Below are 16,110 nucleotides of genomic sequence, written 5' to 3' on the forward strand. Positions count from 1 at the left end.
TGCCAGCCCTGATTCGTTCCTGCCTGGGAGGCAGGGTCTCCTCTTAACCCATTCCAAACCAGTTTCCTCGATGTTCAATAATCCTCACCAGCAGGACCCACACCTCACAGATGCCTCGCGCTATCACAGCTTCTGAACCCACACATCAACGCTCCAAGGCAGAGGTTTAGCACTGCCATTTTTCACAGGTGAGAGAAGTGAAGCTCAGAGAGGGTGGTATCTTCCTAACATGTGGCAGGGCAGGGACTTGAACCCTGAACTCCTGACCTTCCTCCTTAGAGCTTCCCACTGGTCACCCCAGCAGGGGGGTCTGAGTGTGGGGAGTCTATCAGTCAACAGATGAGAAAAGTGAGGTGTGAAGTGAGGGGAGGGGCAGGTGGGGGCGGGATGGAGTGGGTGGTACTGGGTAAGATGCTCTCAACTATTCCCAGGATTAGCCCCACCTCATCCAGCTGTGGCCTTTTCAGGCCCACTTCTGGCACCTCTCACTCAGGTGTCCAGGTAGGTCTGCCCTTGCCTGGAGCTCTGGAGGGAAGGTCTTGATGCTCATCCTCCAGTCCATATGGTAAGTTCTGCCCGACGTTGAACTTGGCTATCCATTAGTCCACGGCCATTGAGGGGTTCCCCTGCTCAGTTCCTTAGTCTGTGCTCTGAGAGGGGGGTCAGGAATGGGTGATGTCACCCACTAAAGAATTGCTGAGGTGAAGAGGGAGACACAGCCCCTGGCTGCCAGGAGCCCCAGTCTGATGAGGGAGGCCATGTGGAATGGGCCGACCTAGAGCGAACTCTGCCTCCACCTCTGAACAGCTGGATGATGTGGGGCCTCTGTCCCCTCATCTCAAGATGGAGGTAAAGATCTTCACCGTGAGGTGGTTTTCAGATTAAATCCAGGCCTATCCCAGGGGGTCCCTCAACAAGTGGGCACCTCCTTTCCTTGCTTGCCTGCCCCTGATCTCAGAGGGCCACTGATCTGACCAGGGAGAATGTTTTGCCCTACGTGGGAATGTTTTGCCCTCAGTGGGAAAGTTTTGCCGTCCCATGGGCAGCATGTCCTAGGGAAGAGTACAGTTCATTCACCCAATGTCCTCAAAATGGCCAGCACAGGGGAAACCTGGCCTCTTTGCCTACAGCGTCCATCACTAAGTGATGGACTGACTTTCCCTGCACACATCAGGCTTTCCCAAGGGGAGAGAGGCCTTTACACTTGCTGTTTCCTGCTCCTGCCATTCACCCTGCTCAGCTAACTCCACCTCATCCGACAGGAATCAGCTCCCCTCCTACAGGAAGCCTCCCTGACTCTCCTTGGGCTGGTTGGGGCCCTCCTCTAGGTTCTTATGCCACTTCTTCATCCTTCTATCCCTGTACTCATTCATTCATTCATTCATCCAACAAGTACTTTTTTTTTTTTAAAGATTTTATTTATTTATTTGAGAGAGAGAGAATGAGAGAGAGCACATGAGAGGGGGGAGGGTCAGCGAGAGAAGCAGACTCCCCGCTGAGCAGGGAGCCCGATGCGGGACTCGATCCCGGGACTCCAGGATCATGACCTGAGCCGAAGGCAGTCGCTCAACCAACTGAGCCACCCAGGCGCCCCCAGCAAGTACTTATTAAGTCCTAAATGTGGGCCAGGTTTTGTGCCAGGCCCTGGAGATATGACACTGAAGAACAGTAAGAGCTAACGTTCCTATTACACTTACTATGTTCCATACGCAACTCCAACTGCACGTGTATTAGCTCGTTGAATCCTCTCCTAGGGGGCTCTGAGGAAGGTACTGTTATTATCCCCATCTTTTTTTTTTTTTAAAGATTTTATTTATTTATTTGACAGAGAGAGAGAGATAGTGAGAGCAGGAACACAAGCAGGGGGAATGGGAGAGGGAGAAGCAGGCTTCTTGCCGAGCAGGGTGCCCGATGTGGGACTCGATCCCAGGACCCTGGGATCATGACCTGAGCCGAAGGCAGACGCTTAACGACTGAGCCACCCAGGCGCCCTATTATCCCCATCTTATAGACGGGAAAAGAGAGGCCCAGGCAGCTTAAGTAAGTTGCCTGAATTCCCACCGGATTAGCCAGGATTTGGACCTAGGCAGTCCATTCCTTCAGCCATCACACCATCCTGTCTCCTGACTGAGACAGGTATACCCCCATTCTTGCAGAAGGCACCGTCTCTGAGGAACATCAGGATCCAAGCGATCACAGGACGAGGGGGGCGGGGAGCATGGGAGTGCACCGAGAGACACCTGCCCTAACGCTTGAAGGACACGTTTCTTAGAAGAACCAGTGTGGCTGCCTAGGTGGGAGCAGACGGGAAATGGCAGGAGTAGAGGCAGGGACTGCTTTTTCTTATGACTGTCGCCCCCACAAGTCATTCATTCCCTCATTCCACAACTCTCCTTCTTGGCTTGTACCGTGTGGGCCAGGTGGGCTCTCAGGGCGGGGAGCAAAGCAGACAAAACCTTGCCCTTATGGAGTTCACGTTCCAGGGAGGAGAGAGCGGCAATGAGCAAAACAAATAAAAAATCTCACGTTATTTGGCAAGAAAGGCTGTGGAGAAGGGGGGAGCTGCAGTGTTAGATGGGACGAGTGGGGAGGGGCGCCCTGAGAAGGTGACGTTGGAGGTGCGGGAGTGGGGGCGCGGTGCAAGGTCGGGTCACTCCAGCAGGGCGGGGAGAGGCACAGGTTCTGGGGGTGGGTGGCGTGGACGTGCACTGTGAGAGACATGATCTGACTTGTTTTTGAGGCACCGCTCGGACTCCAAGGAAGAAGTTGCCACAGGGCAGAGACAGAAGCGGGGAGCCATGTGGGCCCAGGGGAACCACGCCAAGATAGGGTGGGGAGCCGAGGTAGGGGAGAAGGCCAGGGGTCCAGCTCTGAGGCTAGGAATTTTGTCTCATTCACCCTTCTCATTCCAGCACTAGGGTAATAAATGGCCAACAAACTTGTTGAATGAGTGAATGAATGGACCGGTGGACAAAGCTGGGAGGGCTAGGAGGCCAAGGCCAGTGGGCCAGGGGCTTGGTAGGGGACTCCTGCTCCCCCAGCTCTGGGTGCCCTGGCTGGCTCCTGCCTGTATCCACACTTGTGTACATGCACAAGCCAAGTCCTACCTTCGCCCCTGCAGGAGAGGCCCTCAGACTAGCGGGGCCCTGGGCTTGTCTGGCCTGCGATTCACATGGTTGCCCAGCGGCTTGGATGGAGGAAGAGAAGGCAGGGCATCCTGGCAGGCAGGACTGAGCTGGGCTCATTCTAAAAATACATCGCCGGGCTCTGCCAAAAGCTCTGGGGGCCTCTGTCGAGCTCTTAGGGCTCATCAAAGCCACCCGGAGTTCCTGTCCTATGCCTGGGCTCTGATCAATGGCCCGATAGCCCACAGTTTGGGGACAGGGGAGTGAGACAGGGCAGGAAGGAAAGGACAGCAGGGAGGAGGAGGAGGAGAAGGCTCAGGCTCTGGTTCAGTGAAGGGAGGCTTCTGGGAGAAGGCAGCACTCTTGTTTCCCGCAGGGCAGGGTCGAAGCCGACCTTGAGTGGATTGGAGACCAGGAGGTGGTCCGGATGGCATCCCGGAGCTGGAGCACTGCAGTGTTTGCTTCGGGGCTACGGTGTGTCACCCTGCGGGGGGGCTGCCCGAGCAAGGGGGTGCTCCCTGCCTGAGGTGCCAGGTATCGTGTTGGCCAAGTGCCCAGGCGGAACATGGGGGTTAACACCACCGTGTTTGATCTGGAGTATTCCCTCTTTGCACCCTGGTTCTGCCTCCCTCCTGTCTTTCCTTCTCTGGAATGGGCCTGAAATTTCCAGAAAGAATGCATCTAGTCTTCCAAGAGAAAGGGGCCTGGAGCGTTAGCTCAGGTGCTCTTAACAAGCTGTGTGTTCCTGTGCAAGTTACTTCACCTGTCTGCGCTGCTGTTTCCCTCTCTATAAAATGCCAAGAATAGCACATTCTTCCAAGGCTTCCTGGGAAGAGGGTTCAATGAGATCATGTATGGACAACCTTCAGTACACCATGCCTGGCACGAAGCCGGCACCTAACAAATGCATCCTCCAGGTGAGCCGGCCTGCACCAAGCTGTCCAGATGGGGTAGATCAGGGCTAGGACTTGGACTTTCTCCCCTGTGCCCATGTTCTTCCTACTGTATCTCCATCTCTGTTCGGAAAGAAAGATACTTGGAGCTCCAGGAGATGATCACCATGGCAACCCATCTGCTGCTTCTCATCCGCCGCTGTTGTTTCCTCCAGCTCTGAGCTTTCTGGGTGTCTTACTGCAGAATTCACACGTGTGGGGGGCTGGAGGCCATGGGAGGCTCTGGGGTCTCAGCTCTCACTTGCCTGAGCACTGATAACCCCAAAGCACGGCGAATCCCCCCAGGATTCTATGATAGCAATCCAGCTCCAGCTAAAGTTGAGTCTCCCCCTGAGGCCCCACCAGGATGCAGAGCGATTCCTGCCTATAGCGGAGAACTCACACCTGGAACCCAGAGCTGGGGCAGGCCCAGGAAGCAGCCCAGGGGCCCAGGGGATGAGAGTCAGGGAACGCAGGTCTGGCCTCTGCCATTCCCCCAGGTAGAGCTGTGTGACCTTGGACCAGTCACACCCTTTTCCTGGACCTTCACTTTCTCTCCATCATCCTAACGTAGTAGCAAGACTAGCTTTTTAGAGGAAAAAGATCTGGAATTCTTACTGAGAAGTGATTCTGACAGTTTGGAAGCCCAATCCTTCCCTTTCCCATCCTATGAACACTTGACTTTGTCAGGAAAAATGTGCAAAACTTGGAAGTGAAGCAATGAGGAGACTGTGTATACTTTCATCATTCTCCTGGGGCATCATCCAAGAAGCCCCCAAGGGTCATGTGACCCCCTACGTACTGGGGGCCCAGACATTTTATAAGTATGAGAAATAAGACTAAGTTGTAGGGGTGCCTGGGTGGCTCAGTTGGCTCAGCATCTGCCTTCAGCTCAGGTCATGGTCCCAGGGTCCTGGGATCCAGCCCTGCACCAGGTTCCCTGCTCGGCGGGGAGCCTGCTTCTCCCTTTGCCCCTGCCTGCTGCTCCCCCTGCTTGTGCTCTCTGTCTCTGTCAAATAAATAAAATCTTTTAAAAAAGACACTAAGTTGTAGAAAACAGGTAAGATACAAATGATTTTTATCTAATAGCAGCAATACAAATGATTTCTGACCAGTAGAGATCATCCCAAAGGTTGTAAGTCATGCCCTGTAGGGTATTTGCCAGGTTGGAATCTGACTAGCAGTCTTGTTCCAGCATTCTCTGTGCTTCATGGACCATCCTCAATGAGTCCCCTGAACCAGCTCTGTCATCCGACAGTTTCCTTATGAATGAGTGAAATACAACTTTGACACGTGCTTGCTAGGGTACGATCATTTTTTCTAAACACTTGGATGACTATAATTTGATAGGTCAGTGAACCTCATTTTCCTCTTCTGTAAAATTCAAGAGAGGAATTCAAGGGAATTTAAAGGAGGGGCCGGTACATTTGCTCCCCGGTGCCAGGCATGATGGAGCTCTTTGGATCCATGATTTCATTTAAGCCTCAGAGTAAAATTGCCACCACGGGCATCTGTTGTCCCCATTGAACAGGTGAGCTTAGCAAGCTCCTGAGAGGTGACGTGACTGCCTCAGGGCTACACAGCCAGTGAGTAACAGAGCCTAGATTTGAGCCACTGCATCTCAGGGGCCTAATTCCTGCTTCAGAGGTTTATTATGGAGCTGGATGAAGGAGACAATGCAGGGGAAAGGGTTTGGCCAACTGGACTGGCATGTGCACATGTGAGTAATTACTGTCAGCCAAGGCTACCTTCTAACCAGCCACACCTAGACACACAGCCCAGGGCCTGGGTCCCCCACCCCTGGGAGGTGGGTCTCTGCTTCTTATAGGGTGGGTGTCTCTTAGCTGGAGAAAGCCAGAAGGGGTTGAGGTGAGCAAGCTTCGCTGGGCCGGCCTCTCACAAACAGGACACCATCCCTGCCTGAAACTGCAGGCTGAGCTTTCAGCCCTGCCCCTCCTTTGGGGCCTGTATTCCCAGGACAGGGGTCTTAGGGTGGAAGCTGGAGGATAGCAGGACCGGACAGGCCAAATAAAGGAAATTTCAAACCACAGTCAGAGTCATTCTGTTCCCTCCTCCTATATGTTTCACCTGAATCAGTCCCTCTCTGAAGGCCCCAAAGCCGTGCCCAACCTCTTCAAGTTCCTCGACCCTTCCAGATCGGCCCACACCCAGACTCCTCGACCTCAGCCCTGGGTGCCAAGGAGTTAATCGACAGGCCGGCTAGGCAAGTGTTTACATAGCGGTCAGGCTGCTTGGAACCCCAGGTAATTAACAGTCTGCTTTTCAAAGCCAGGGCTGGATGCGGGGCTCCCTAGGGATGCCACTTGGCAGAGTAAACACAGCTTTCTGTTGGCTCTTTGAGGAGATGCCCAGCAGAGCAGTGGGAGCTGGGGCAGGAGGTAGGCTTCAAGGAGGAGATAAAGGGGGCTCAGTCCTATTTCTCTGGGAGTCTTGGCTCCATCTCCAAAGCCTGGCTCAACCGACATTCCTTAAGACATTATAATTATGGCTGCAATTGGTGGGAGCCCATGCAAGGGCTGGGCCCCTTACAGACCTCGCCTCGTTTAATCCCTGCCACCACCAGAAGAGCTAGGTGCTTGCATCTCTGCTTCCAGATTAGGGAAGGGGGATGCAGAGAGATGAAATCACTTGTCTAGGGTCACCCAGCTAGTGGTGGTAGAGCCAGGACCAAACCATGATCTCTCCGACATCAGACCTGCAGGACTTTATACTTTCCCTTATGGAAGAAAAAACGGTCTGTTGAGTACCTACTATGTGCCAAGCACCGTGTCGGACATTTTATTTCTTTTTTTGAGATTTTATTTATTTATTTATTTGAGAGAGAGAGAAAGAGTGAAAGAGAGAGAGAGAGCAGGGGGATAGTGGCCCTGAGCAGGGAGCCCGATGTGGGGCTCGATCCCAGGACTCTGGGATCATGACCTGAGCCGAAGGCAGATGCTTAACTGACTGAGCCACCCGGGCATGCCGGACACTTTATTTCAATCTCTACTCTGGAAGTATCATTTTCTAGAACGTCTTTACTGTGCCATTAACATCAGAAGAATGAGACAGTACAGTCCATGACTGGAGGAGGAAACACAGGCATGAATCCCAGAAATAAGGACAGGACGGCCCCCTGGCAAGTTGCCTCTTGTAATCCCAACAGCATCCTCATCAGGTCCCTCAGGTCCTGTTGGCCCCACCTCCAAACACACCCTGACACTAGCCTGACTCCCACCCCCTGCCCCCACCCAAGTCCAGGCCGCCATCATTTTGGGTCTGGAGCATTGCGTTGACCTCTGGCGTCTGCTTTGCTCTCGTCTCACTAAAATACTATTTCCTCACGGAAGCCAGAGGATCTTGTTAAAGTGTAAACTCCATCCCTCCTTGGCTGTAACTCTGTATTAACCATATCTTTTAATTTTCTGTACTTTGATGCTATGACATGGAGGGAGTGGGGGGCTTGCTGACCCCCAAGGGACTGCCCCTCCCAAGGCTAGCCGTTCCTGGAGATAATAAACAAGACACTCTTTCTTCTTCTTCTTTTTTTTTTTTTTAAAGATTTTATTTATTTGACAGAGAGAGAGAGACAGCGAGAGAGGGAACACAAGCAGGGGGAGTGGGAGAGGGAGAGGGAGAGGGAGAAGCGGGCTTCCCGCAGAGCAGGGAGCCCGACATGCAGGGCTCGATGCGACATGCAGGGCTCGATGCGGGGCTCGATGCCAGGACCCTGGGATCATGACCTGAGTAGAAGGCAAACGCTTAACGACTCTTAATGACTGAGCCACCCAGGCGCCCCTAAACAAGACATTCTTGAGCTCACCTTTCAAATGCAAGCCGATCAGTCCAGAGTCCATACCCCCAGACACCTCCTGGAGGGCTCTCGGGCACAGGGCCACTCTCCCCCTGCACTATTCACCCCAGGGCCAGGTGCTAGACAACTGGGGACTGCCCCTCTCGCTCAGAGCCTGCGGACATTATTCATACTAGCCAATCTTAAACCACCTTCCCCTACTTTATCCATTCCTCCCACAGAAACCACAATAAAGGCTCTTGCCCAGGCTTTCCCCTTGCCCCCTCTGCCTCCTGACAGACCTGATGCTTCCCCATGTGACCCCCTGGAGCATGTCATGGCTCCTTCTCTCGGGATCTGTGAGTTTCACAAACCGTCTTTTCAATCGTAGTTGTCTCCTGATCTGTTGGTCTTGCCATACCTCAATAATAAAACCTTTTTTAAAACAAACTCCCACCCAGTGGTTTGCATCACACAGAGTAAAATCCAGGCTTAGGCTTCCTTCCACGGCCTAGAAGGCCCTGTGTGATCTCACCGCTGCCGACCCCCCCAGGACCTTGTCTCCCGCCCCTCCCTCGGACTCACTGCACTCCAGCCCCCTGCCTGCTTGCTACTCCTCAGACCCAGCAAAGCCACTTCCCACCTTGGGAACTTTCCTTGGCTCTTCTCTCTGCCTCGAACATTCTTCTTCCAGGGTTCAGCATGGGTTCCCCCATCCAGGGCTCTGTGTACACGTCGCCTTCACGGAGAGGCCCTCTCTGAACTCTTGCCATCACGGAATCATAACAGTCGCGCTTCTAGGGTGTTTTCCACAGGCCAGGCACCATTTCACACATTTCCCATGTGCTCACTCTTTGAATCCTCATGACAAGCCTCTAAGGTAGGTGGTATTATTTCCATTTTGCAAGTGAGGTAACAGGCTCAGAAAGGTTAAGTGACAGGACCCAAGTCTCACAGCTAACAGGCAAGAGGGCTGAGACGAACCCGGCAGCCTATTTCCAGAGTCCACATCCTGAACCACTGCACCTTATTCTCTGGTGCAGAGTCAGTTTGTAATTAGCCATTATTGTTGTCATTGTTGTTAACAGAGGCTGCATTTCACTCTCCAATTTTCTTTTTTTTGTTTTTAAAAATTTATTTATTTATTTGAGAGAGAGGGAGCGTGAGCGTGCGAGGCGGGAGGCGCAGAGGGAGAGAGAGAGAAGCAGACTCCCAGCTGAGCGCGGAGCCCAACCTGGGGCTTCATCTCACAACCTTGAAATCATGACCTAAGCTTAAATCAAGGGTTGGACTCTCAGCCGACTGAGCCTCTCCTATTTTCTTTCATGGAATTCAAATTCCTTTAGGCAAATCACTCTGTCCAGTTTGCCACCATCCTTCCCATTCCCCAGCATCTTACAACAATTCACTTGACTTGCTTGGACCACGAAGTCATTCATGTTTCCAAACCCCCTGCTCTGGGTGTCTCTTACTCATTCGCTCATTCTCTTAACCAACACCCACTGTGCCGGGTGCTGTGCTAGGCCCACAGAGAGGAATAAGATGGCATCCTTGTCCTCGAGGAGCCCATGGCCGTGTGGGGAGGCAGACTTGTCACGGGGATGTCGATGCGTGTCTGGGAAGCACCCAAGAGCACAGGGGGGTTCAACCAGGATCCGCCAGAGGAAGTGACATCTCTGCCGGGTTTTGGAAGACCAGACAGGAAGCAGATGGGAACGGTACCGCAGGCACAAATGGAAACAGCCTGAACCACGTGGAGGTGGCTGAGCACATGCATGTCTAGGGACCAGACAGTCTCTTTGTAGGAGAAGGAAGAGTGAATCTGACTTGCTAAAGGAAGCTGACTCAGATCTTGAAGGGCTTCTGGGCTTTTTGGTGAGGATGGTAGGATTAGTCACAGAGGCTGAAAGCAGACCTAGAAGAATTTTGAGCAGGGACTGACGTGGCATTCATTATGTTAGTAAGGGTTCCATCCCTACGCACTCCCATTATCCCAAACCTGCCAAGAACCTGGTACCCACCAGGCCAGCTCATGTTCTGCAGGCTGGCCAGTCTTTACCAGACATTTGATGGGCTTGATGATAACAAGGCTGGGGGCCAGGAAGAAAAGATTGAAAGTGGGAATTCAGGACCTCCTTGGCCTCTGGGCATCCCTGAACTGGCCTAGCCTCCAAGAACCATTTTTGATGAGAGATTCTGGGAAGCAGGCCATTGCCAAGGCCAAGTAAACTCCTGAAGGCATAGAAGGAGCCAGGAAATTGAAAGGGTAATGCCTTCACCAGTTTTCCCCCTCCCAGGTGGGGGTGGGCAAGATGCTCAGCCCCTTCCTTCGCAGGAAACCCCCTCAGCCTGGCCTCCTTCCTCTGGGCTCCATAGTCCCCGAGCCTCTCAGTTGGCACTCTAGGGACTGCCTTGGGGGTTGTCCCCTTAGCTGCAGAGTTAGGTCTGACAGAGGGGAAATGTCGGAACCACCTCAGAGACCCCAATGCCTCCCCATTCCCTCCAGCCAGGTACCAGGTAGAGTAGCAGAAGAGCTAGATCTGGGTTTTGGTCCTGGCTTTGCCAGTCATTAACTGTAAGACTTTGGGTAAATCACCCAGCCTCTGTGAACCCTGTTTCCTGACCTGCAAACTGAGAACGGCCCTACTGACCTCTCAGAATTATCGTATCAGTGGAATGAGATCGGGTGTGCCAAGCACTGGGCATAGACGTGATTCTTGTCAGTGCTGGGCACTTGCAGCTGGAGTTCATCAGGTGGAGGGCGCAGGGATGGGTGAAGGTAGACGTTAGATGGACCACCGTGGGTGGCTGAGACAGGGGACACAGCACTTGCCAAGGCATGGAGGGTGGCAGGGCATGGCCAGATTGGAGAATGTGATATCCCCAAGCAGTTTGCTTTGCCGGGAGCAAGAGGTGGCTGAAAATGAGGAGACGACAGGAGCAGGGAAGGTCAGGACGGGAAGGGTGCGGGGTGGGCCTAAAGGGGCTTGGGCTCCATCTTCAGGCTCACTGTCCCCTCGCATAGTGTTTAAGACTGTGGAATGTGATCCATGTGAACCTGAATTCAAATTCCAGTTCTGCCACTTGGTTGGGCAGCCTTGGGCGAATCACTCAGGCTCTGTCTTAGCTTAAGTCCCCTCCAAATCAGGCCCTGGGACTTAGGTGCTTGTAGTCTATTTGGGAGGTGATTTCAAGAAGCAGAAGTAAAGGCATGGAGGCAGTGAGTCGGGGAGAGGAGCTAATCCTGGCAGGGCCCATTTGTGGGAGGCTTGCTGCCATCAGCCCCTGGGTTCAGTCCCCCTGGGGACTCTCTGAGAGACAGTGTAAAATGCACCTCAAAATCATCTTGGCTCAGGATGGGGAGGCACCCACTTCCTTGATGGCTGAAGGTTGCCCTTGGGGTGTGACACCCTCTCGCCCTTCCTGGTTCATAGATCCCCAAGAAAGCCCTTGGGGCAACGAAGCAGGCAGAAGGAGGAGCTTGAGTGGATGGGCCCTCAGCGTGCTGGCAGGGGACCTCAGAGAAGGGATGAGGGGAAAAGAGGCAGGTATCAACGCTCCTGTTACATTTTTGAGCCTCTTTTTTTTTTGTCTGAAAAACAAAGACTATGACATACTTCCCAGGGGGATTAGATGAAGTAAAGTATTTGAAAGTTGCTAACGACACGTCTGGACATAGTAGACAGTCGAGAAACGGTGGGTGTATGGTTGGGCTCCCCACAAATGCCAGCTCGTCATAGAATCCTTCCCAGACCACTGTTCTCCACCAAAGCATCCTGTCTGTTTTCTGTAGAGCGCTTAACATAGCATGTGATTATCTCGGTTACATGTTTGTTTATCTGCCTCTCTCCACTAGAATTAAATCACCGTGTGGGTGGGAAATTAATTTCTCGATTCACCACTTGATCTCCATGTTGAGCATAGTGCCTGGAACATACTAAGGGCTCGGTATTTTTTTTTTTTTTTTAAGATTTTATTATTTATTTGACAGAGACAGAGACAGCAAGAGCAGGAACACAAGCAGGGGGAGTGGGAGAGGGAGAAGCAGGCTTCCTGCTGAGCAGGGAGCCCGAAGTGGGGCTCGATCCCAGGACCCTGGGATCATGACCTGAGCCGAAGGCAGTCGCTTAACCGACTGAGCCACCCAGGCGCCCCCAGGGCTCGATATTTTTTTGAATGAAAGATTCGTTATGTTAACAATAATGGAGAAGGACAGTTACTATTCTTGACCTTTATTAAGCATCTGCTCTATTTGTTAACAGGACATTAGACCTAGCTGGATTCATCTGGATTCCAGCGGGGGCCCAATGCTGAAAAGAGTAGGTGTAGCTATATTCAGAGGAGGACCCTTTGACTCCTCTGACAACAGCCCACTAACTTCCAGGCTGTAAGACAAGAAAGAGCTAAGAGTACTCGAGCAGGTTTCAGCCAGGACAAGGGTGTTTGGGGAGAGCTTGTTTGAAGGCAGCGATTCGAAAAGAATGAAGCTACTGCATAATTTTGCCTCTTCCCAAAGTCAGAGTTGTAGAGAGAGTAATGAAGTTTAAACTTTCGAGTCCCTTCAGAGGCCCTGGAAGGGGATCTAACAATGTGTTCACATGGCCACATGTTTTACAAAGCTCGAAAAAGTAAGATATCGAAAGTTCTTTTTTTTTAATAAAGATTTTATTTATTTATTCATGAGAGACAGAGAGAGAGAGAGAAAGAGGCAGAGGGAGAAGCAGGCTCCCAAGGAGCAGGGAGCCCGATGCGGGACTCGATCCCAGGACCCTGGGATCATGACCTGAGCCGAAGGCAGACGCTTAACCATCTGAGCCACCCAGGCGCCCGAAAATTCTTTTTTTTTTTTAAAAGCAGTCTCTCCAAATTGTATAAGCTTCAAGCGTCACTAAACCTGGATCCACCCCTGCCCCCTATCAGATCCAAGCCATTTAAGTAACCAGTGATCCGTGGATAAGCTCGCTTGATCCTTGCGTCAACTCTATAATGTAGATGCTATTGTTGTCCTTGTTTACAGATGAGCAAACCTAGGCCTAGAGAAGAGTAGCTGCCCAAGATCTCAGTTAGTCAGTGGCAGATCGGGATTTAAATTTCATAGCCAGGGCACTGGGTGGCTCAGTGGGTTAATCATCCAATTCTTGGTTTCGGCTCAGATCATGATCTCAGGGTTGTGAGATCGAGCCCTTTGTTGGGCTCTGTGCTCAGTGGGGAGTCTACTTGAGGATTCTGCCTCTCCCCCTTCTCCCCGCTCTCTCTTTAAAATAAATAAATAAATCTAAAAAAAAAAGGTTCATCGCCTATCTCTGGGGCTCAGACCCTTAACTAAGTGCCTTCCAGTGTTACATATTTATTCTCTTGTCCATTTTCCCTACCAGCCATGAGATCCCCAAGGACACGAAGGCAAGTGATTTCTATACACCCAGAATCCAGCCCAGAGCAGACATTAACATATGTTGGTATATAAGAAAGAAGGAAGCAGCCCCTGATCTCCAGGAGCTGGCCTGGGACTCTCAGTTGAGTTCCTAAGCTGAACAGAAACAATTTCACAGAACATCAACATCAGTGAGGCCACCATGTCCGTGATGGATCAAGATACAAACAGGACCGTGGCGCCTGGGTGGCTCAGTCAGTTAAGTGGCTGCCTTCCGCTCAGGTCATGATCCCAGGGTCCTGGGATTGAGCCCCGCATCCGGCTCCCTGCTCAGTGGGGAGTCTGCTTCTCCCTCTCCCTCTGCTGCTCCCCCTGCTTGTGCTCTCTCTCTCTGTCAAATAAATAAATAAAATCTTAAAAAAAAAAAAAGATGCCAACAGGACCACTCCGTAATCACCTCTGAACATAGACAAAATGAACATTGAACATTGTCCAAGCTACAAAAAACACCAGCCAGCCCCTATCCTGGCTAATAAAAGAGACTATTGCTTCTTACTAATGGCAGCTTTCACCTTAGTGAAATCTTCCCTCCTTCTAGATAAAATTAAGATCCCCAGTCATAGACACATGAAAAAGTGCTTAATATCACTCGGCATCAGGGAAATCCAAATCAAAACCTCAATGAGATACCACCTCACATCAGTCAGAATGGCTAAAAGTAACAAGTCAGGAAATGACAGATGTTGGCGGGGATGCGGAGAAAGGGGAACCCTCCTACACTGTTGGTGGGAATGCAAGCTGGAGCAGCCACTCTGGAAAACAGTATGGAGGTTCCTCAAAAAGTTGAAAATAGAGCTACCATACGATCCAGCAATTGCACTACTGGGTATTTACCCCAAAGATACAAATGTAGGGATCCGAAGGGGTACGTGCACCCCGATGTTTATAGCAGCAATGTCCACAATAGCCAAACTGTGGAAAGAGCCAAGATGTCCATCGACAGATGAATGGATAAAGAAGAAGTGGTGTATATATATACAATGGAATATTATGCAGCCATCAAAAGGAATGGGATCTTGCCATTTGCAACGATGTGGATGGAACTGGAGGGTATTATGTTGAGCGAAATAAGTCAAAAAGAGAAAGACATGTATCATATGACCTCACTGATATGAGGAATTCTTAATCGCAGGAAACAAACTGAGGGTTGCTGGAGTGGGGGGTGGGGTGGGAGGGATGGGGTGACTGGGTGATAGACACTGGGGAGGGTATGTGCTCTGGTAAGCGCTGTGAACTGTGCAAGACTGTTGAATCTCAGATCTGTACCTCTGAAACAAATAATGCAATATATGTTAAGAAAAAAAAAAGAAGAAGGTAGCAGGAGGGGAAGAATGAAGCAGGGGAAATCGGAGGGGTAAACGAACCATGTGAGACGATGGACTCTGAAAAACAAACTGAGGGTTCTAGAGGGGAGGGGGGTGGGAGGATGGGTTAGCCTGGTAATGGGTATTGAGGAGGGCACATTCTGCATGGAGCACTGGGTGTTATGCACAAAAAATGAATCATGGAACACTAAAAAAAAAAAAAAAAAAAAATCCCCAGTCATAGAATTACCCCTACTTCTGGATAGCATCCAATCCAGAGCAAAGCCCTGCTTCCTTCAACCCTCCCTGAGATCATCTAACAAAGCCCCAATTCTAGTCTTTTCTGATACCCTCTTTCTGAGATGGCCCACAGTTCCTGATCATGTCTGCTCTCCCTCACTGCAATGAGTATCCAATTTATTCAATTACAGCTCTGTTTCTGGTGGTCTTTTACTGCAGGGCATTTACACAGGTATCACCCATTGATGGGTCGTTGAGCATGAAACGTCACTGTCAAAAGTTACAAAGTGTTGCTCACTCAAAACTAATTGATGATGATAGAAAAATCGTGGCTCCCTCTGGGGGATGAGTGGTTATAAACAGGGAAGGTACACGAGGCAACCTTTCAGAGTATTAGAAATGTTCCACATTTCAGACTAAGTGATGATTACATCTATTTTTTTTTTTTTACAGATTTATTTATTTTAGAGAGAGAGTTTGGGGGCAAGGAAGGGCAGGGGGAGAAGGAGAGAGAGAATCTTGAGCAGACTCCCCACTGAGTGCGGATTCCCGACTCTACTCAGGGGCTCAATCCCAGGAGCCTGAGATCATGACCCAAGCCAAAACCAAGAGCTGGATGCTCAACCAACTGAGCCACTCAGGTGCCCCTATTTATTTATTTGAGAGTGAGAGAGAGCGAGAAAGCGAGTGAGCTCATGTGCACGTGAGGGGGGAAGGGGCAGAGAGGAACAAGCAGACTCTGAGCTGAGTGCAGAGCTCCACTTGAGGCTCAATCTCATGACCCTGAGATCACGACCTCAGCCAAAACCAAGAATCCGACGCCCAACTGACTGCGCCACCCAGGTGCCCCAACCTACATCAAATATCTAAAAAAAAAAAAAAGATTAAGCTGTGTCCACTTACTAGTAGTGCACTTTACACACTCTATTGTATATATATTATAGTTTGATTTTAAAAAGTGTTGTCCAACAACTTTGACAGGTAGTGGAGAGAGCAGTAGATCCAAACTGGTCACTTAAATATCAATTTAGTAACTTAGCAACAAGGAGAAGGCTGGAGTGGGATAGTAGCCAACTGGAAGGGAACCTTGGGCTGTTGGAGGACAGGATCTATGATGAAAGCCTGGAAAATCAACTGCTTGCTAAAAGCTTAAAACATTTGGGTTGTTTATCCCAAAAAAGACTAGATTGGAAGACAATGCAATTGAACTCGAGCATTCTATTTTGCAACAGGAGTTTGGGCCCAAGACGGATCTTCCTAACAGTGACAAAGGAGGTAAAGGAGG

Source organism: Mirounga leonina, unplaced genomic scaffold (genome assembly GCF_011800145.1).
Source record: "Mirounga leonina isolate KUSES-001 unplaced genomic scaffold, KU_Mleo_1.0 Mir_173, whole genome shotgun sequence".
NCBI lineage: Eukaryota > Metazoa > Chordata > Mammalia > Carnivora > Phocidae > Mirounga > Mirounga leonina.